General features: G+C 36.5%; 1 long non-coding RNA gene across 2 annotated transcripts in view; it reads right to left on the bottom strand.

Annotated features, from left to right (window-relative positions):
- LOC126877364 (uncharacterized) overlaps window positions 1-18,770 on the bottom strand; it is a 97,288-nt gene extending 78,518 nt beyond the window's left edge. For both annotated transcript variants that reach the window (XR_007694961.1, XR_007694959.1), the window contains exon 1: window positions 18,639-18,770. This is a non-coding gene — a long non-coding RNA (uncharacterized LOC126877364). The remainder of the gene's footprint in view (window positions 1-18,638) is intronic.
- Window positions 18,771-22,336: the final 3,566 nt, after the last annotated feature.

The following is a 22,336-nucleotide window of genomic DNA, read 5'->3' on the forward strand; positions in this document are numbered from 1 at the left end:
ACTTAATTTTCTATTTGTTCGTTTCTCTGTTTTCCTTATTCTGTTTTTGGATTTGTGGTGGATGATTTAAATAATGACGTGACGAGTTGATACTTGATATTGTCAAATATATTTAAAATTATTCTAAATACAGAATTAATCGCACGGGAGACAAAGATTTTGTAACGAATCCTAGCGGCTGCCATTTGTCGTTCACGCGCTGTTGCCGATACCGAATGCGCTAATGTCACGTAAAATAACAAAATAAAAAAAGAAATTTGAGGTGTAAATAAAAAAAAGAAACTTTATTTTTTTTCTAACAACAATTCACTTTACAATCCACTTCCAAACTCTAGGCGTGACTTTCCAAGACTGAAGCTCTTATGATTTGACTTTCGATCGAATCCGATTACTTTCTTTTGTCATCCCTCAACATCCCCACCATGCATTTGCATTTGCTAGGCGTCCGCGACCGTTGCCACGTGCTCTTTCTTCTAGAACCTTCGGCGGAAGGACCGTTGGGATGTTGATGGTTCATTAGACACTTCAGCGATATTGCCGCCGATTGTCGCCGAGTGCCGCCACATCTTTATCTCCATCGTCAGTCCATCGGATTTGAAGTATGCCGGTCGTGACACTAACATTGTGGCGTCAGAGACGATGCGTTTTGACTCGCGAAAGGCGTTTTCGGTTTGCTTCGACCACTCGATTCGCCGCGAACAGCTCGTACGTATCTTTGTTCGCGGATCCGCGTAGTTTGTTGCACGAGTATACGTTTATATTGACACCGGTGTTCACAAGAAAAGAGATCCTTGGTGCCCTGTCCGTCACGAAAATGCGATGGGATACTAAAGCCATCGCCACATGCCGCGTTTACGGACGGCTGGTCTCGTTTCACTGGGTCCAGTTGCAAGGGGCCCGGCACTTCCTTGCGCGGTCTCGAAAGGTCTCGTGGTAATAGCAGAGACCAGACTTCTGCGGTCTGTCCTTCGAACTTGATATCAATCTTGCCTTCCGTATGTAGAATAACGATGTGAGGTGGATAGTGGGTGAAGGTGCCCACAAGAAATACTCTTGATGTTCAACAAAAAAGTTAATTAAATTATTAACAATCAACAGTCAACAATTTATGATCAACAATTAACGACTAACGATTAACTGTCAACAACAATTAACGATTAACGATGAACGATCAAAAACAATTAACGATTAACGATGAACAACGATTAACGATTAACGATTAACTATCAAGAGTCAATAATCACGTATCTCTAATTGTGTTTGCTTCGCTATGACGCTTAACCTTTCGCACTCCGCAGCTCGGGGCAGAATGAATCTTTGATTCGAAACCAAATGGATTCTTTTCTTTGTTGCCCCTCGATATCTCCACTACGCACGCGTTTATTAGATGTCCGCAACGGTTGCCGCGTATGCATTCTTCCGAATATTCGGCGAAAGAACTGTAGGGATATCAATGGTACATTAGGCGTGTCGGCCTTACGCTTTGAAGGTATAGCGCTTTGTGTCGCGAAGCCGTTGGAAAGTTCCATGGTCGAGTGCCACCACAGATGCATGACGATTAGATACAAACGCTTCAAGTATTACAATTAATAGCTGATACAATTGCAACAAAACAGATGTCCTTTATGCAAGACTACTGAAATTACACAGCTACAATAAAATAAGGAATACGTCTGTACTATGGGAAACATAAATAAATATACACATAGTAGCTTATACAACATGTATGTGGAGGACGATTAAACGCGTTGTTGATTAATGACCAGACGAGTTGTTTTTCGTCGTCGTTCGCTTAGTGTTGCTCGATATGTGTATACAAGGTAATGCTTACGTTCGTTCGATATTAATTCGCTATAAGAATGTTCGATACTAACTGTCTTAACGATCGTGTTCTTTTATTTATACTCGGGGGAGTATCGAAAACTTTAAATTCAACCTCGGTTGACGATTGCACGTAGCGGCAACATTGTTTTGCCCGGAGTTTGTTTATCGTTACGCTTTGCTTGTCACGTAAAAGTAATGGGAAAATAATAATAAAAAAATGTTGGGTTCTTGAACCAGAGTTCGAGATACCTCTATTCTATAATAGGATTACAAGTGTGCGATTAAACTGTTACCGAAAGACTGAAGCCTCGATCAAGAACCAGCCCTTCTAGATGTTCGTTTATCTTATGCCTACGTGCCGAATTCATAATCCTTTATTTTGGGAGTCGGTGTCGTGTGCAAGGCGGTTCAGGTTTCCTGAGTCGGTTGGACATATTTGTTGACGTTACATTCCCCCAGTGTTAGAGTGCGGCTGGTCCTCCAGACTCTTATTTTCGGTGTAGTGCCTCCTTTTGTATGCCCTTTTGGAATCTTACATGCCTTGCTTCGAGGATGACTGAATTGGTGTCTTCAGGTAATTCTCGTAATGGTTGTATTTCAGGTGTGGAATATGTGTTTAAAGGTGCGCTCTATTGGTCTAGAGATATTGCTTATACCTGTGTCTTTTTTTTTCTTTGGTTTTACAACATAATACGCGAATACATAATTTGGAAGGTAGGCATTTGCTTATAATATCGAATAATCCTATTTTGTTAAATATACATATGTTCCTAGTAATGCTAGATCAATATAACTAATAATTTATAAGACACTTAGTTCCTATTTCTTAAGACTTCTAATTCTATGTTCATAATTAAGAGAGTTTACTTCGTTGGAAATTTGATTGAGGTGCATTCTATACGATTATACATTATTAATGATTTTTGGAGCGTTTTCAATTTTTGTTAGGATTTCTTCTAGACTGTCAGTTAAGGGTAAAGCTATAGTTTTGAAATTTGTTTTGTAAGTTATATTGGTTTTTAAGTTATTGTTTTCATCAAAAAATTTATCTATATTTTTATTCATTAATTCTAAATTATCGTTATCCAGAGTTACAAATAGACTTCTAGAAATGGATCCAACAAAATTCAATGAGCCTCTTCGGTAACAAGTGTGTGTCATAAATTTAATATGCATGATTACATTGTCTAAATTTCTTTTGCGAGCGCGTGTAATCATTTCATTGGAATACGGGCATTCACTTTTAAAATGTTCTGTTAACATTAGTCTAAATCTTTTAATTTCGCTGAGTTTTGCATATATATCCTTAATGTCTAAACCTATAATTACGTTTACGGATTCGCTATATAAGTATGCATGAGCTAATTTTTCTTGATATATAGAACTACCATTAAGGGGTATAACGTTTAGCTTAGCTAACTATGAAGAAGGTGAAGATCGTCCTGGAAAGTAAGGTTTAATACGGTTACCATGTATTTTCCTAATCGAGTGATTTACTATTATTTCATAATAAGGGGTTTTTCACTTTTTCAATGGTGTATGGCCCTGGCCATTCAGTATCTATCTTGTGTTCTTTATGATCGTTATGAATTAATACTAAATGTCCTTCTTTAAAAATAGATTGAGGTTTGGCAATTTTAGAGAAGTTTCTAATAAATTTTCTATAGTATCCAGCTAGCCCAAGGAATGATTTTACATCTGTAGGATTTTTTGGTAGTTTGAAATTCTTTACTGCTTCTATCTTTTTAGGGTTAGGTTTTACTCCATCTGCTGTCACTACATGTCCTAGATATTCTAATTCGGGCTTTAAGAATTCACATTTATCTGGTTGTATTCTTAGACCTACTTTCCCGAGTCTTTGGAATATAATGACTAAGTTTTTAGTATGTTCTTCCATCGATTGCCCGAATATAATGATATCATCGAGATAAACGAAACAATGATTGTTAATCAAACCTCTTAACGTGGTATCCATCATTCTTTGAAAGGTAGCAGGTGCGTTCTTGAGCCCGAATGGCATTCTATTATAGTGGAAGTGTTCTTATGGTGTGCTAAATGTAGTGTATTTCTTTGAATTCTCGTCCATGGGTATTTGATGGAACCCTGAGGATAAGTCTAAAGAGGAGAAATATTTCTTATTTCCTAGCTGTGATAGTATATCGTTAATGTCAGGTAGTGGATACGCGTCTTGGTCTGTTAGTTCGTTTAACTTCCTAAAGTCAATCACTACTCGCCACTTTTGTTTCCCTGATGCGTCGATTTTCTTTGGAACGACCCAGACAGGAGAGTTATAGGGAGAGTCGGAGGGTTCTATAATCTCTTTGTTTAACATTTCAGTCATCTGTTTATTTATTTCGGTTTTATGATGTTCGGGAGGACGGTAGGATTTTACGTTGATGATCTTGTTACGTAGATGATACATTTACACTGTACACGTGAATGTGTGTGTAAGCGTCAGAGGGCGTCCAGGTCTCAGTAGAGACAAAAGACGATTGGAGGCTGTTAGGAGAATCTAGAGGAGGTGGTTGACAACAAGCGTGCGTGCAAGAAGGTTATCGAAGTCTTCAGAGTGTAATATATATATGTATAGCTGTTGTGTGCGAAATAAAGTAAACTATTTGTATTTTCGAATCCTCTCTATACCTTAACATGGTAGCAGAGCGTGGTTACTAGTTTTGCAAGCTATTTAGTGCGTGGTTTTTAGTCTTGCGAGTTTAGTAAGGGAAGAAACGTTCAAAGAATATAAAATAAAAGAAAAAATACTTCAAGCACGTAGGAACGCTTGAGTAAAGAATAGGAAATCAATTAAAATGGAGAGATCGGAAATTATGCTATCGATATTCGATGGTGAGGGTTACGGTATGTGGAAGAAAAGAATAACAATGTTTCTGAGATATAAAGAATGTGATATTGTTATAACTAGAGTGAAGACTGAAACAGACAATCCAGACTGGGATAAAAAGGATCTGAAGGCGATAAATATAATTTACAGTGCCTTCTCAAATAGACAATTAGAATATATTAGGGAAGAAAAAACAGCGTATGAAATAATGAAAAAGTTCGACGAAGTGTACTTGAAAGAATCGACGGCACTAGATCGTGTGCAGAAGGAGATTGGAGAAGATAAGTCTTGATAAATACAGTGATTCAGCATCGTTTTTTAGCGATCTTGAAAAATTAATAAATGAATTAAAAGGTGCAGGCGCAAAAGTGAGTGAAAGGGAAAAGCTGAATTACATGATAAATACGTGTTACGTCGCGTAACTCTACCTAGCCCAGGCCACACACCGCGGGCAAGATGGCAACCAGATGTCTTCGGATACTCACTGCGTACCCTCAATAGTCTCAAGTATCTTCCATAAATCTTAGGAATTTCCTAGTCGAGGTCCTTCAAACTGAACAAACGTCTGTTTCCAAAGCATTTCTAAAGACCTTTGTCTACTACGGCTTGACAAGGGAAAGTTGGTTTTTCTCACGTATGATGCAACTTTCCTCCCACGAACCACTTTCTCTCGAGGGCGGTTAAGACCCTTCGTTTAACCAATTAACAACGAAGACTATTTCCCTCACTCCCTTAGTCAAAATCGTCACCAACAAATCCGATGGTCCCGTGCGCTAGACACACCCATCCTTAGCTTTCCTCCGCCACAGCATCGTCTCCGAACATCACTGACTTTACATCCTTCGAACAGTCAACATCCTTCGACCGGGTTTACACCCGAAGATCAGTCAGTCTCAATCAAGCATCTCGTCAAGCGGTCAGCAATTCGAATACAATGAGTCGACAAATCCATCAGTATACGCGATAATCCGTCTAGAGACTCAGGTCGCACTCATTCGTAGTCATCTCATAACAAATATTCATTTTGTGTTACACCGAAGTTGTTGGTTTGTGAAAATATATAATAACCTGTTAGCAACAGCGTTATCCTTCATTTAACTACCCTTATTATCCTAAACGAAATAAGGGATCGAGCGATTCGCGGCGTCGATTAGCAAATCGTAACGGGAATTTACGACTCCCGTTGGCGCGCTTCTTCGAGATCGCGTCTCCCAGCGAACGTGCGAAAACAATACGTTACCCGAAGAGTATAGCTACATAGCGGATATAATAGATGCAGTGAAAGAAGAGAAACAAACGGTAGCGTGCGTGAAGAATAAAATAGAAATAGCGGAAAAGAAAGATAAGTCTAATCGAGGAGAAATGAAAACTAATGCCTTTGCTGCAAAAAAGGAAGGATGCTTCAAATGTGGAAGAGTGGGATATTTTGCATGAGAGTGTCAAAATGGCGTCCAAGCGGGAAGCAGTAACAGTTATCGGCGTGGGTCAACACGTGGTCGCAGCAGAGGAAGAGGAAACAAAGGCAATACGAACAGGGGGCGTGGAAACTTCCATCGTCAATCAGCAGCCGGCACGAGCGAATATGGCAACTCAGGAGCAGGCATATGGATGGCAACAGCGCACGCAGCACACAGCAGCGAGATGAACGAGATAAGTGGTAACGAAATAACATACTTATTTGTTAGGGAAGTGATACATTTACACTGTACATGAGAGTGTGTGTGTAAGGGTTAGAGGGCGTCAAGGTCTTAGTGGAGACAAAAGACTGTTGCCAGATGTTAGAAGAATCTAGGATAGTCGGTTGGCGACCAGCGTGCGTGCAAGACGTTCTTCAGAGAGTAATATAAATGTATAACTGTTGTGTGGGAAATATAGTCAATTATTTGTATTCCCAAATCCTCGAATTTCCTTAACATGGTAGCAGAGCGTGGTTACTAGTTTTGCAAGATATTTAGTGCGTGGTTACGATCTTGCGAGTGAGTTTTCAGTAAAGAAAAAAAAACTTTCAGAGAAAAAAAATATACTTCGAGCACGTAGGAACGCTTGAGTAAGAAAAGAAAAAAAAAGAAGAATCAATTAAAATGGAGAGATCGGAAATCATGATACCTATATTCGATGGTGAGGATTATGGAATGTGGAAGCAAAGAATCACGATGTTTCTCAAATATAAGGAATGCGAGGTTGTTACAACTAGAATGAAGAACGAAAGAGACGATGAAGACTGGGACAAAAAGGATTTGAAGGCGATAAATATAATTTATAGTGCAATATCGAACAGACAATTGGAGTATGTTAGGGAAGGAAAAACGGCGTATGATATAATAAAAAGGTTCGATGAAATGTACTTGAAAGAGTCGACGGCACTGCAGATCGTATGCAGAAGGAGATTGGAAAACATAAGACTGGAGAACTACAGTGATTCAGCATCATTCTTTAACGATTTCGAAAAATTAATAAATGAATTAAAAAGTGCGGACGCACAAGTAAGTGAGAGGGAAAAGCTGAATTACATGCTGAATACGTTACCCGAAGAATACAGCTACATAGCGGACATAATAGACGCATTGAAAGAAGAGGATCAAACGGTAGCGTATGTAAAAAATAAAATAGAGATAGCAGAGAAGAAAAATAAATCCAATCGAGGAGAAAGGCAAACCAACGCCTTTTCTGCAAAAAAGGAAGGATGCTTCAGATGTGGAAGATTAGGACACTTTGCGAGAGAGTGTCAAAATGGCGTCCAAGCGGGAAGCAGTAACGGCTATTGGCATGGGCCAACACCTAGTCGAAACAGAGGAAGAGAGAACAAAGGCAATACGAGCAGAGGACGTGGAAACTTTCATCATCAATCAAGAACCGGCACGGGCGAGCATGGAAACTCAAGAGCAGGCATATGGACAGCAACGGCGCACGCAGCAAACAGCAGTGAGACGAATGAAATAAGTAAGAACGAAATAGTGTGGCTATTAGATAGCGGTTGTACCGATCACATAATTAATAATATAAATTATTTCGATAAATCTATCGACCTAAAAGAACCGGTAAATATATATTTAGGCGATAATAGACCGATAAAAGCGACAAAAGTTGGGAATGTTATAAGTTATTTTGAAGCATTCGGAAAACAAAATAAAATAAATATGAGGAAAGTATTTTACGCGAAAGAAATGTCCGCAAATTTGATTAGTTTAGGTAAACCAGCAGACGATAAGAATACGGTTATTTCCAAAGGAAATATTGCGAAAGTAATAGATGAGGATAATATACTTACAGCTCAGTTCAAAGAGAATGGGACATATAGAATAAAAAGTATATTGAAAGGGAAGAAGCACTTAGTAAACAGCGCCGAACGTAGTGGTATGAGTAAAAAGGAAAGATGGCATAGGATGCTAGGACACGTAAATTTTAAATATTTAGAGATTTTGGGTAAAGAGCAGCTAGTGACTGGCATACCGAATGAATTTGAAAAGGAACTTTTGAAATGTAGGGTGTGTATAGAAAGCAAAATGCATAACTTACCTTTCAAAAATAATCGAACTAAGGCTAGGGAAATAATGGAAATTATTCATACGGACGTATGTGGTCCCTTTAAGACTACCGGATTCAATGGAGAAAAATATTTCATTTCATTTATCGATGATTATAGTAAAATAGCTAGGATCTATTGTATAAAATCAAAAGATGAGGTCTTTGATTCTTTCGTACAGTTCGTAAATGAAGCCGAAAATTTAACGGGCAAGAGGTTAAAAATATTAAGATGCGATAATGGTAAAGAATATTTAAATAATCGAATTTATAAATTTGCTAGGGATAAAGGTATAAGAATAAATAATTGCCCAACATACGTACATGAATTAAACGGGACAGCGGAAAGGTATAATAGAACAGTGATGGACATGGCGCGTTGCTTGTTAGCGGAAGCGAAAGTACATAAAAGGTACTGGCCGGAAATAGTTTGTACAGCGGCATACTTGAAAAATCGAATATTAGCGAATACTATAGAAAGAAAGACACCTTTTGAAATATTCTTCGGGAGAAAACCAAGTGTTAAAAATCTACATCTATATGGAAGTAAAGTTTTTGTAAGAAGGCCAGAACAAAAAAGAGTTTCCAAATGGGATAAGAAGGCAGATATGGGAATTCTGTTAGGATATAGTGAAGTAGGTTAGAGAGTCCTATTAGGTGTAAAAATAACAGTAGCGACATGTAGAGGTCGTAGAAACAGACAAAAAATGTATCGGTTTTGAGGAGAATTCATTCGATGCAGTTAGCGATGATAGTAAAGATAATTATTTATTGGACAGCATGAATAAGGAAGAGTTAGAAAGTAGAGAAGATGAAAATGATAATAGTTCTGAAAGCGTAAAGATTCCTAGGAGATCTACACGTAATAAGAAAACTCCAGTAAGGTATCCAGAAAAGGAAAACAGTAGTGAGATTCACGCAAATTATTGTAGAGTAGATATCTTTTGCACATTTGAGGAGGCGATTTGTTGTGAAAATAGTGAAGTTTGGAAACAGGCTATGGATAAGGAAATAGAATGTCTCTATAAGAATAAAACTTGGAAATTGGTAGAAAGGGTAAAAGGCAAAGAAGTATTAGATGTAAAATGGGTTTACACGAAAAAATCAGAGGACAGGTATAAGGCTAGATTAGTGGTAAGGGGATTTCAACAAAGAAACGTAGCCGATGACATATATTCTCCAGTGGCGAGTAATCAGACCTTTAAGATATTGCTATCATATTGTTGTCAAAATGGAGTAATAATTGAGCAAATGGATGTAGAAACTGCCTTTTTAAATGGTGAAGTAACCTCGGAGGTATATGTAAATCAACCAAAGGGATATGCGGACGGAACGAATAGAGTTTGTAAATTATCGAAAGCGCTTTATGGGTTAAAAGAAAGTCCGAGGGATTGGTATGAGTGTTTTGATAGGTATGTGACGACATTGGATTTTAAGAAGAATAACATAGAGTTGTGCCTATATACTCATGGAGAGGGGGAAAATGTTGTTTATTTGCTAATATATGTAGACGATTTGTTAATCTGTAGTAAAAACAAAAAAAGGATACAAAATGTAAAGAAGCTATTACCTGATAAATTTAAAATGAAAGATTTAAGTGAAGTAAAAGAATATTTTGGAATAAATATAGAGTATGATTATATAAAAAATGAAATGAAACTAAGCCAAACGAAATACATTGAATCATTAGCGAACAAATATAAATTACAAAACAGCAAATTGTACTGTACACCAACGGAAACAAATTTAAAAATTGAAAACGCTGAGATAAATAGAAATGACATTGGATACAAGAATTTAATTGGCGCATTGCTGTATATTAGTACAAATACCAGACCCAATATAAGTTATAGTGTGAATTATCTTAAGTAGATTTCAAGATTGTTGTAGCGAGACACATTTTAAATATGCTTTGCGAATATTGAAATATTTGTACCGAAATATTGAAATATTTAATATTAAAGATTTAAGGTTACATTAGAAAAGGAATGAAAAGTGTGAAACGATAGATTGTTATGTGGACGCTGATTGGGCAGGAGATCATTTAGATAGAAAATCTACTTCTGGATATGTAATTAAATTGTATGGAAATGTAATCGGTTGGAAATCTAAAAAACAAAGGTGTGTGACAAAAGCCTGGACGTATGCAGAGTATGTAGCTCTATCGGAAGCGGTGAGTGAATTAATGTCTATTAGAGAAATTATGAAGGTCTTCAATGTAAATCTAGACAATAACCCTGTAAAAATTTATGACGATAACTCTGGAGTGATAAGTATAGCAAAGTACGGAAATTTCACAAAAAATTCTAAACACATTGAAGTTCATTACCACTACGTTCACGAATGCTTAAAGGAAAATAAGATAAATATAATTTAAGTAGGTACAGACGAAAATACTACATAGGTTCTCTAAGAGGTTTTTCTATGTGCGATAGTCGAATCAAAGATTTGAATTTTTAGATTTGATCTACAGTGTTTATATTTTCAATAATGTTAGAAATTTGGACTGAAAACTTACCACCATTGATAAAGCATACTGGCGTTGGCTTTCCGTCGAAGTATACAATTTTTTGAACGATTTCTCCCGATGCGAGGGGTGGTTCTTGCTGCAGCAGAAGAGTATTATTATCTAATTTTAATGTTTTATTGGAGAGTTCGAATCGATATTGATTTAAACCGGGTAAGCCTAATATGCCGTCTTCTATGATAGGGAAATTATCATCTACTAAGGAAAATTCTATCTCTTTGTTGAATAAATTTAGTTTAATTTTGGAATTGGATTCGTATTTGGAATGTTCCATGGAGAATTTCTATGTGTCTGGTATTATTGTCCTTCCTGGGTAGCATCCTCGTTTAAGCAAGTTGATTCCTGCTCCCGAGTCAACGAAAAATCGCAATCCTCGTCGTCCTGGTAATTGTAGTCGTATTGTGGATAATCTTCCTGAGGTAGCATTGTTAATTCTGATTGTTCTTGAATGTGGTTTATTCCTGGAGGGGCTTTTGTTTGAGGCGGTATTCGAAAATTTTGGCATTGATTGGCAAGGTGTCCCAATCGATCGCATTTGAAACATTTCGTTTGTGGCCTTTCGTTTAATGGTCGATTTTCAAGCTTTGTAAAATTATTCATTCTTGGTAGAATGTTTTGTGTGGGTGGAGTTTTGTTATTCATGTTACTTGTAATCGTGAAGCGGTTACCTACTGGACGAGACGTCTGGTTACGATAAGATGGTGGAGTGGTTGTTTGTCGTGTCATCCGTCTGCGAGCGTTGTCTTCGCGAAAGTATTTTTCCACGTCCATTGCCTTTTTTTCTGCATCGATGATGTTTGGGGGGGGGGGGATTAGCCAATAGCACGTGTCCTATTTCTGAACGAAGGCCTCTTACATAGTCAATCACAGAAACCATGTATAGTCGATCGTTCATCGCTCATCGAGTTAGTTCGTCTTTATATTCATTGGTAATGCTGTATTGAAGTTTGTTGAAAACACGTCGAAATCTAATGTTATAATTTTGCACGCTTTCGGTTATTCCTTGCTTTATCACTCTTAACTGATCTTGGTGTTCTCTTACTGATGCTTGAGTAGCTACGTTACGTCTTAATCCTTCGTACAGAGTTTCGAATTCGTTAATATGGATATTGCGGATTGTCATTGCGGCTTTTCCTACAATTTTCTCTATTTTGATCATTTTTAATAATAACGTTTGTTCGCTACACATCATTCTCATTTCTTTTATTTCACGAATAAAATCTTCTACACTTATATCGTTTTCTCCGTTTAGTATCGGAGATACTAAACAGCTTTTAGATTTCCAGAGTTTCCAGCTGTTGAATTGGATGGTTGGACATATGTTGGTGGCTTTTGTGGCATAGGTGGAGGTGGATTAGTATCGTGTTTTAATACTGATATATTATCGTCATCGTCAGTCATCATAGAACCGAATTCAGTTGATTTTACGTTTATTTGTGGTAGTTTAACACGAGAGAGGTTTCTACTTAATATTTCCATTTCGTTAGCGCGTTTTCTATTTTCTTCGTTCGCTAATTTTAAAGCATTCTTTATTTCGTTAAATTGTTGTCGAAATTCTTCGTTCTGTCTCTGTATTAAGTCTAAAATTGCTCTGGTAGAGGAATCGAGTGTTCCCGTTTTATTTTGAACTCCACTTGTAGAGGGTAAACTTGTCTCGGCTTTTGTGTCTTTCTTGTTCATATTGTCTCTTCGCTAGAGTTACTAGAGAAACTAACTTTTCGCGTTCTATATTGTTTAAAAGAATTCCGACTTTTCTCACCTTGATACGTAAGTTCGTAGAATGAGGTTCCCTTGCGGTGTTTTCCTCTGTGGCGCGTTCAAATGCGTTTGAGTGTCAAACTCGTTCTGTTGATTTGTTCTATGCTGACAGTGGCCCCGTTAATTTGGTCCACCGTGGTAAATTATTGACAGCAAAGTTCATAACACAAGTAGTTCGAATCCTTCGATCTTCAATAATGTCCGTAGACCGAAATCGTAACTTCGTTTACACTGAAGCGAATGGATCCTGGCAGGATCGCCAAAATGTCACGTAAAAATAATGGGAAAATAATAATAAAAAAATGTTGGGTTCTTGAACCAGAGTTCGAGGTACCTTTATTTTATAATAGGATTACAAGTGTGCGATTTGACCGTTACCGAAAGACTGAAAGACTCGATCAAGACACAGCCCTTCTAGATGTTCGTTTATCTTATGCCTATGTGCCGAATTCATATTCCTTTGTTTTGGGAGTCGGTGTCGTGTGCAAGGCTGTTCAGGTTTCCTGAGTCTGTTGGAGATATTTGTTGACGTTACATGTACGTCAAGACTGTGTAAGTGTCACGAGGCAAAACAATAATATGAGTCGCTCTCGATTTGCATCGTTCTCTAACTCATGCGCCGCTACATACTTATATAGCTATTATTTCTTACAACCTAGCGTATGCAGTTGTGTATGGGGCCTTAAGTTCACTGTTTATAGATACTGCTAGGAATTAATCGAACGAATTCAACGCAGTCGCGTTTACAGAGTTCCGTATTATCGGAAATGCCGAATTCGCGTGGTTTCGCTTTGACGTTCGTCCACGTTGACGATTGTTCAAAGAACAACCGAGAGGCCTCCGCGTCGCAGCTACGAAAGACATCGAAGCCGCGACACCCTTCAGTGACTTCCCTATCTTTTCCTAAAACCAAGGATGACGCAACTCAGGCAATCGTTACAAGCGTTCGAACTTCACATTTTCTTACCATACTATCAACAAAAAATGAAAGCTGGTTTTCAATGAGTCATTATATAATTATATGTCGGAGATGAAAGAACACCGGAGCCTTTGGAATTTTAGATAATCCCGCAACATTCTAACCTAGAGTCTACTATAGCTGTAATTGAACAATTGTAGTTATTCAATCCGATTGTAATTGTTCTAGATTAGTGACGGTGAGCTTTGGCTCGAGGTGACAGTCTGTCGCCCAACGTAGCCGCGGTCAAGGGATAAACGCTTTGCCTAACAAAGGTATGGAGTAATTCTATAGCTCTCCTTAAAAGAAATATTCGTGGCGACACGCGACAGTAAACATTCCAACGGTTTCTGTCCCGTGGCTCGCCACACGCAGACCCTATTCTTCGAGTAAGATGATTGCCAGATGTCGATGCGTCTCCGCAGTACATGTTCGGCTAGCTGGAGGGCCCGTTATAAATCTTAAGGTTTAGTTAACTAAAGTCCTTCAAACAGACAAACAGTCTTTGTCCCAACTACGGGAAGATAGGGGAGACATATTTTTCAACGAGCGGCGTCTCCCACTAGCAACTTTCCCTCGAGGGCGGCTAACATCTTTTTCTAACCACCGATATGGAGATTGACCAATTAGCAGCAACGTCAATTTCCCTTACTTCCTAAACGAAGGCTTTCCTCGACGAATCCGATGATCTCGTGTCCTTAGACACACCCCATTATAGTTTTCCTCTGTGACATCGTCGGGACGGGACGGGCATTCTTTTACGCGCTCCCGTCGACCAAAGAGTAACGTCTTTACGCTCAGCAATTATTTTTACGAGTCAGACTTAGATTCAGCGAGAACGCCCATCTGTCATCCCGTTGGCCGCGGATTCGTTATTGAACCGGAGACCACTGTCACTAGTGTCGCGGACGTCTCACCGCCGTGGTAGATTGTCAAAACCTGTGTTATTCATACCTGTGTCAATAAATCGTATCTTCGTTACACCGCAACGATGGCTACCTTCAATGAAGACTCCTCAAACACCGACAACCCTATCCCCAATGTCATTCCGACATATATATCCACCGAAAATGCGCTCTTGTAGACAAACGCTCGATTCGCGTCATAGCTTTTAAAGCTTGTCGCATCTCAATCCGTTGGAAAAAATTTTTCCTGTAGCATATTTTATTTTTACGAACCAACAAGGTCTTTGTTTATTTCCTTCTTTTTTTTTGCTCCAATTTCCCCATTGTTTTTTCAAGGATAGTATTTCAGAGCCACTAGTCAAGTTTATTGTAACAATAAACTTACGTTTCGGAAACATTTTGTGCTGTGAAACAGAATACACTAAAGTTTGAAGGTCACATCGATTTTCGAAAGTTTATAAATGGAGGTGTATGACAGTATCACCAGCTGTTGCTGTCCAAGTAACTCCAACATCGAAATACTACAACGATTCCAATCGAAAGCGCTAAGAGCCTTAATAGACGCACCTTGGTATGTTACCAACGAAACCATCCATCGCGACCTCAAGATACCTACAGTCAAAGAGGAAATAGCAAAATATAGCGACAGATATAGCAAAAGAGTCAAGAAACACCGAAACCCCCTAATCACTGGACTACTCGATACGACGGACCAGATTCGCAGGCTGAAGAGGCACTACTCGCTAGACCTAAACGTTAGATTCATTTAATTATCCAAATTAAGCATATGCACTTACTTATAATACTTATAAATTATACCTATCTATAATAAGTATTAACTTATTGTAAATAAACAGCCATGTCACTGCGCCACGCCGGAAAAATTACTGAAAATTCTCAACGCGAGAATTGATTGTAATTTCAACAAATAAATAAAAACAAAAAAAAAGCTGTTGCTGTCCCCAAGCGCCAAAATACGTTCTGACTACTATTTTATGTATCTCACAGAAGTATGTCTTCATTCATCATCTCCCATGCCATCCACCAACGTGTTCTTAACATGTTATCTCCTAGTAAAATATTGATGTTGAGTCAGATATCCAACTGAATAATCTTTTCGGTGTCTACTATAAGACATTTAAAACCAAGGCTCGTACACACGTGTGCTTATACGTCAGATGTAATACTTAACACGAAACCTGCTTATATTAATATTAAATTTATGCATAGTAGGATGTTCGACCTTTGTAAAAATGAAATTATAATACATACAGTTTCACCGTGGAAAAGTGAATCTTTCTAGCATGTCCACGCAAATGCAGCGGAGGGGAGGACTGTGCATGCACCAAACAACTTTACGTTCGTAATTTTTCACACAAATGTACAACTGTAGGGAAAAAATTATCTCTGATTTTTCGGATGTTAGGAATCGACAATATCGCATAACGGAATGCTGTGTTCTACGTATTCTATTTTTGTTACGAAAGTGGTACAAACGAAGTCCACGTAAGAATAGTACAACAAAATCGGTTGAGGTTAGGTTATCGTGCAGATATCGCGGCTTTTGCATTGGAAATCACGCAACTGCCAGTCTCGTCGTTCCTTGTAAACGAAAGAAAGGTATTGTAATCGGTCGGAATTAACATAAAACTCGTCGTTTCATGATAATACTGTGCATTCTGAATATGCTATGATTTGGTTTAAAATAATAAATAGTCCATTCTTGCATACTATTGCTCCAGCTTTACTTGTATTTTCGATATTGGTATAAATAGAAAGACAATTAATGTCGTTCGAGTCTATTTTCGGATCATTTATATTACGTTTAATCCATATAGTTATCATATGAGACATAGTATCGTAAAATTTGGAAGAATAAAACGTTCGTACAGGAAGTACATTTTATAAGAACTCCAACAAATCTGCGTGTGCACCTAAAATACAAACTGATAGTGATAGTGATTGTTCATAAGTTTATATACATTATCTAATGTCAATCGAAGGTATCAATTCTTTTTCTCCATAAGAGTACTTTTTCATTTATATGTGTTCAAAAATACATGTGTTCAACCGTGAAGCATATGTCACCTACAACGAAAAAGAGTTTTCCTATACTTAATATTTCCTTTATATACCTATGAAAGTCTATTCTTCGCGTAGTATGAAATTATGAATAAATCTGGAATATTGTTCAATCTGAAAAGAAAAATAACTTATTGACATCATTCATTGATACGAGATTCAGAATGTTTGTTTTGTCTTGCAGAAAAAGAAGGCAGCCCTCCCTTTCTTTTAATGTGAAATAGAAAGCGAAAATTTGAAAACAGATTTTTTGGAAATTTACTTGCAAATATCGTTTTCAATATCGTGATTTTCTTCCCAATGGTACTGTACTTTCAAATTTTCCAGTATCCCTCTAAAAACAAAAAGTCGAACCTCGTTATTGTTAACGTAGGCATTACAAGGAAGAGAAGTATTAGAAAGCAGCTCCTTTTTGTTATGGATTTCTTTATAATCATGTAAATAAGAAATTCCGGAAATTTTTTCCTAAAGAATTTAATTCTTGTGCTTTGATTGATAATTATTACACTACATACTAACTTTTCGCATACTGTTCGCGTCTAACAATTTCCTAATAATAACTACTTCAAAATAACATATGTTCTTGCACGAATTCAAAAGTACGTATGATACAATTACAATTGATTCTAAAATAATAATTATTTAAAGATATTAAGATACTAATTAAACGTTTCACTATATTTCAAAATCTGGAACAACAAATTTTTATTTATAAAAAATGAAACTGTGTTTATATATTCTTTGTCATGATGCTATTTCTTATTACCATGTCGACATTTTTTAAAATTCATTTTGTTATCTCTACGCAATATGAAAATTCATATACTGCTTAATATTTTTTACATATTATCCATCCACCGCATGATATCTCCTGAAAAATCAAAATATTAATGTTATATTATTACAATGCTTCTTAAATTTCAATTTTTGACAAATTTGAAATCCAATATATTTTGCACAATTATTATTTATCAAAAAATTCCAAGTTAGTAACTTTCTTTTCAAATGGCAAATAACATATACTTTGACTTACCTGTAAGTTTTTGTTCCTAATCATCATTTCCTCTTATAGAACATCATTATTGTTCTTATAATTACTACCAGTGTCATAGATATTGTAGTGGCTACAACTGAATTAATAGAAAATGATAAATAACTGTGTATAACACTAACACATAATTGTGTATAACAATGACAGATAACTTTTACTTACATATCAGTCGATAAGGGATTACTGTGATATCCTGTTGATGTTTCTTAAGGCACTTGATTAGGTGCGATACGGTATCATTCCTTATGGTATACTGTAGATAAGTATTTTAGAAAATAACAAGAATAAATCTAAATTATTCAGAGGTTCCAGTTTCGGCTTAGACATAAATACAGGACCATTTGCAAAGAAGAAAGGGTGCGTTTCTACAGCCTCGTTATAGTAACCATGAATACCAATCTCTGAATTACTGGTTACTAAACATAAATATCCTATAAAATTTAATATATTTCTTTAATTTTTAATACATACATGAGTTAGTAGTTCTAAATTATGAATCATCCTACCTGTGATATTACACTTTTCCTTATAATATCATCACTCGAGTGAACAACATTAAGATCATGTAAACCATGTCATCCTATCTTACTGTGAAGATACTTAGTTATGTTATCTAACATTATAAAAATATCATCAAATTCAAGTCCTTTTATTCACATCACATGGCCACGACGATCTGGTTCTTCGTTATATAATGTTCTAAAATTTGTCGTATATATAGGATGTACAAACCGTGATATCAAGGTATCAGTTCTTCCTTCCCAAGGGACAGTTTCATTAAAATTCTGATAGAATTAAAAATTAATTATTAATATTCTAACAATCATATATGTTAAATACATTATAGTCAACGATATATACCTGAGCGAATGTAGGGGTGATTCCTTGATAATTATAAATGTCATCAGCCCACATCATTGTGCCACTTCTTTGTACTCCAGCCTCTAGATTAACAGCCTAAACAAACATACGAAATTTTATAGAAGCTGTACAAAATATAGTATATATGCGCAATATTGAAGCGTTCAAGGGGATATAAAGGTAATGTACATCACATACACGTGTACTCTCATGCAACAAAATACAATTAGATTTAATAGTATAAGCTCTTTTATTCATCATAATAGATTGGAAATTTAAGTGTCTTACGAGGGTGAGTAAAAAGTTACCCGCTCTGTCGGTGTAGAATTTATTTTAAGCAATTGTCAAAAAAGACATACATCATTTTTTGACATAATCACTCGATTTCTGTATACACTTTGTCCATTTGCCGAAGGACCTTTATATTTTCTCATTAAAAAATGTTTTGGGCTGAGCTGCGAACCACGAATGCATCGTCGTCTTCACCTTTTCATCAGCTTTTTCGGCATCCATCTCGCACAAACTTTTTAAAATCCAAATCTGTCGTGTACTATTGCATAAGCAGAGCCGTGGCTGATTTGCAAATGATTTGCCACATTATCCACTGTCACTCGTCTATTCCATAGAGCATAAGTTCATGAGCACGTTCAATGTTGTCATCGTGGATGTGGACGGGCGTCCAGCTGTTTTTTCATAACACTTGTGCGATCTTCTTTGAACTTTTGTGCCCATTCAAACACACTTCGTGACAAAACACTTTCTCCATAATGTGCATTAAATCTTTGATAAATATAGGCATCAAACATAACCTCCGACCACAAGAAACGAATCACAGCATCCTGCACTGTTTTCCTGCAAATCACCATTGCAAAGCGCCATTACTCGCGCAACGGTCACAAACGAATTGACGTAACACAAAGAAACCTGCGCAGCAGCACTGAACAGATATTGACGTCATACGAAGAGTGCAGATGGATCAATACGGTCGACAGAAGTTTTAACTATCTGGAGTGCGGATAAATTTTTACTGAGAGTCGTATAGGAATCTATAATCTGTAAGTACACCTTTGGCTGAATGGAAATTTCTCTTACATATAGTCAAAAATGCAGAAACTGTGTATTGAATTGGAAAGTGATAAAAAATAAGTGAAGTTTCGAGGTTGCATGTGATTGCATGAGTACACAGGACGTTTTTAGCGAATAAAAAATAATTTTGAAAGACACGAGACTTATCTTGTATTTTATGCACTCTCTGTGTCCGAATTTCCAGAAGCTCTCTATCTTATGAAGTGTTTTAGATTAGCCGGAAAATTTTGTACGTACATACAAGAAGTATACGATCTAAGTGGAATATTCCATTATTCTCTTGATACAAAAGAAACGAAATTTACAGAACTTCTCAGAAAGTTGGTTTATTATTACCAAATTAATAGAATTAATATACGTTTATCATCTTTACATACCTAAGTTGTGGAGGTTTATCGTGCGTAAAAAATTAGTGTCGTTTCAAAGTTACATTTCGTACATTTTAAGCCTATAATTTGTAACGTACAAAACAATGTAAATTTGAGCTGTTTCTTATCTCCACAATAAGAAAATCCAACTTTACGTTTTTTACACAATGATATTTATGGAACAGTAATATCATATTATTGCATCGCTTGGAGAATGAAGTCAAGGTACGATGTGACCCTAGTGTAAACGCTGGGATACCCAGCTGTGCCGCACTTATAAGCATAAGACACAATACCTATTAAATACGAGGTTAATTCATGTTGTATCAGCAGTGATCCGCCGCGGTCAGCCTGAAAGGATCGTTAAATTTTTAATCAAAGATACTGAAATATATCGATCGAATTGTATTGAAATTATACTTATATACAGTAATAATCTTCTATTGATTTGTGTATTGAAATACTCCAATTTATAACGTACATGTTATATGTATTTTGAGCAAAACTAAGATTAGAGGAAATTAGATTAAATACCATAACGAGGTGTGAGAAGTGGGCAAAACTATTAAATTGTGTTTATCTATTATTTTTAATGTTTAAGACGTCGATTTGATGTTAATTCGAATCGACGTGTCTTCAGATACCGTATAGTTTGTAGTAACTCTGTAACTTAATTACCGTACAAGAATCCTCTCCACCCTGAGCATGTTCGGCGCATATTATACCATCAGTGATATCAGGTGCATTAGGAAATTTGGAATAAGCTATTTTGCATTCGGCGTTCTTAATCACTGGCATTTGTACTTCCATTAATGCATTACGTCGTGGTCGTCCTACGAAGAAAATAAGAAAGATATTTAAGACTGGAACTATTTAATTTTATTATAAAATTGATATCACTTACTATATCTTAATGCTCCCGATCCAGCAACAAGGGGGTTATAGCCGACGAAGTTGCTCTTTCGTAGGGGCTCTTTCGTACAAATGGGATATACGTACCCTGAAAAATAAAAAAATAAATGAAAATGCAGGAAACTAATGACCAAAAGTATGAGAAAGAATTATACACGCTTTATGACACAATATATGTGTACAGTAAGAAATTTCAGGATATGATACTTCAGTAATACTCAATAGCATATATATATATATATATATATATTTGAGGACTTACTCGAAAATGGCACCTCCTCCACCAATCTAAGAATGGCAATATTATGATTGTGTATGTTTTCTATTCCATCCATATGTGCACAATGTGCTGCGGTCAAAACATGCCTAGCCGATATCAGGGAACCTCCGCACTTCCATAGTGGTTTGTCTGGGTTTCGGGGATTACGAAAACCTAATGCAGCGATTCATGGCCAAGCGCCTAAAATGCAATAGTCATAGTTGTGAATATACATAATTTTTTCTCACATAACGAGTAACAACGATTATTACCTATTCGAAATTCGATCATACAGCAGACGATAAGTACATACGTACAAATACTCTGAAACAGAGATTTGATAAAGACAGAAATTAAATTTTTATTCCAGTGGAATACAAATTATTAAATAATTCTATATAATTTCTATTTGAACTATACTGAACTATAAAGTTCAAACGTGTAATTTCTGCCCTAACAGTTTTTGATCTCTATCCATATTATTACTCCTATATCAATTTTTTATTTCAAGCAAAAAGATACTCTTCCTAACATGAAGTAAAAGAAAGAAATAATTCAAGTTAATAAGTAAAGTTACTACCGATAAAATCATAGCATTATTATTTAGTCTAATTGAAATGTACATTGATGTGCTGTTTAATGCCTTTAAAGTTCATTCTTTGCAGTAAATGGCTTATTATTAATCGGAAAGAAAGACATAAAACGTACCAAGTTCAGCTGGTTTACCATCGACCACCCTGGTATGAGAGACGTTGCTAAAACCTCAGTATGGTGGTCGCAAAGCCTTATACTTATACACAGTTTTTATTAAAATTTCTCTCTTCTCTTTGTTTGGATCGTTCGGACAGCAAACGATCGTAACATTGCCCTGGTATCTGCACACTGATCGTCTATAAAAATCGGTGGCTGTACGGTACTGTATCTGCCATATTTCTTGCAGAGGTTTACATTTTCTGTAGTCAAGGCACCTGCCTTCTTGATTGTCCGGTGTGGTACATTCTGGATCAAACAATTTTAAAACATTTATACAGTTCAAAGATGCGTAAGAAAGCGACACCGATTACTCAACTTTCGAAGTAAAAAGCCGATCGAGTCCACCGGATTGCCCTACAGACACGTATTAATCCGTAAGAGTTAGTCATCATGTTGATAATAATTATCTAAAGAAACTTTTCACGTGAAAATATAAAATTTTAATTGATTAGATATTGTGTTAGCCATACTTAAGAAAGAAAATGAAAATGAATGAAATGAAAGAAAAGGACTACCTTCAACCTCATTTTTTAAATAAACACTTTGTCAGTTTTGCGGTAAATAAGTTCTTAGGAATTCAGGACAGTTTTTAGTGAATCATTTTGTTTCGACCGTTCGCGGAGAGACG

The sequence above is a fragment of the Bombus huntii genome, unplaced genomic scaffold, assembly GCF_024542735.1.
Source record: "Bombus huntii isolate Logan2020A unplaced genomic scaffold, iyBomHunt1.1 ctg00000153.1, whole genome shotgun sequence".
Taxonomy (NCBI): Eukaryota; Metazoa; Arthropoda; class Insecta; order Hymenoptera; family Apidae; genus Bombus; species Bombus huntii.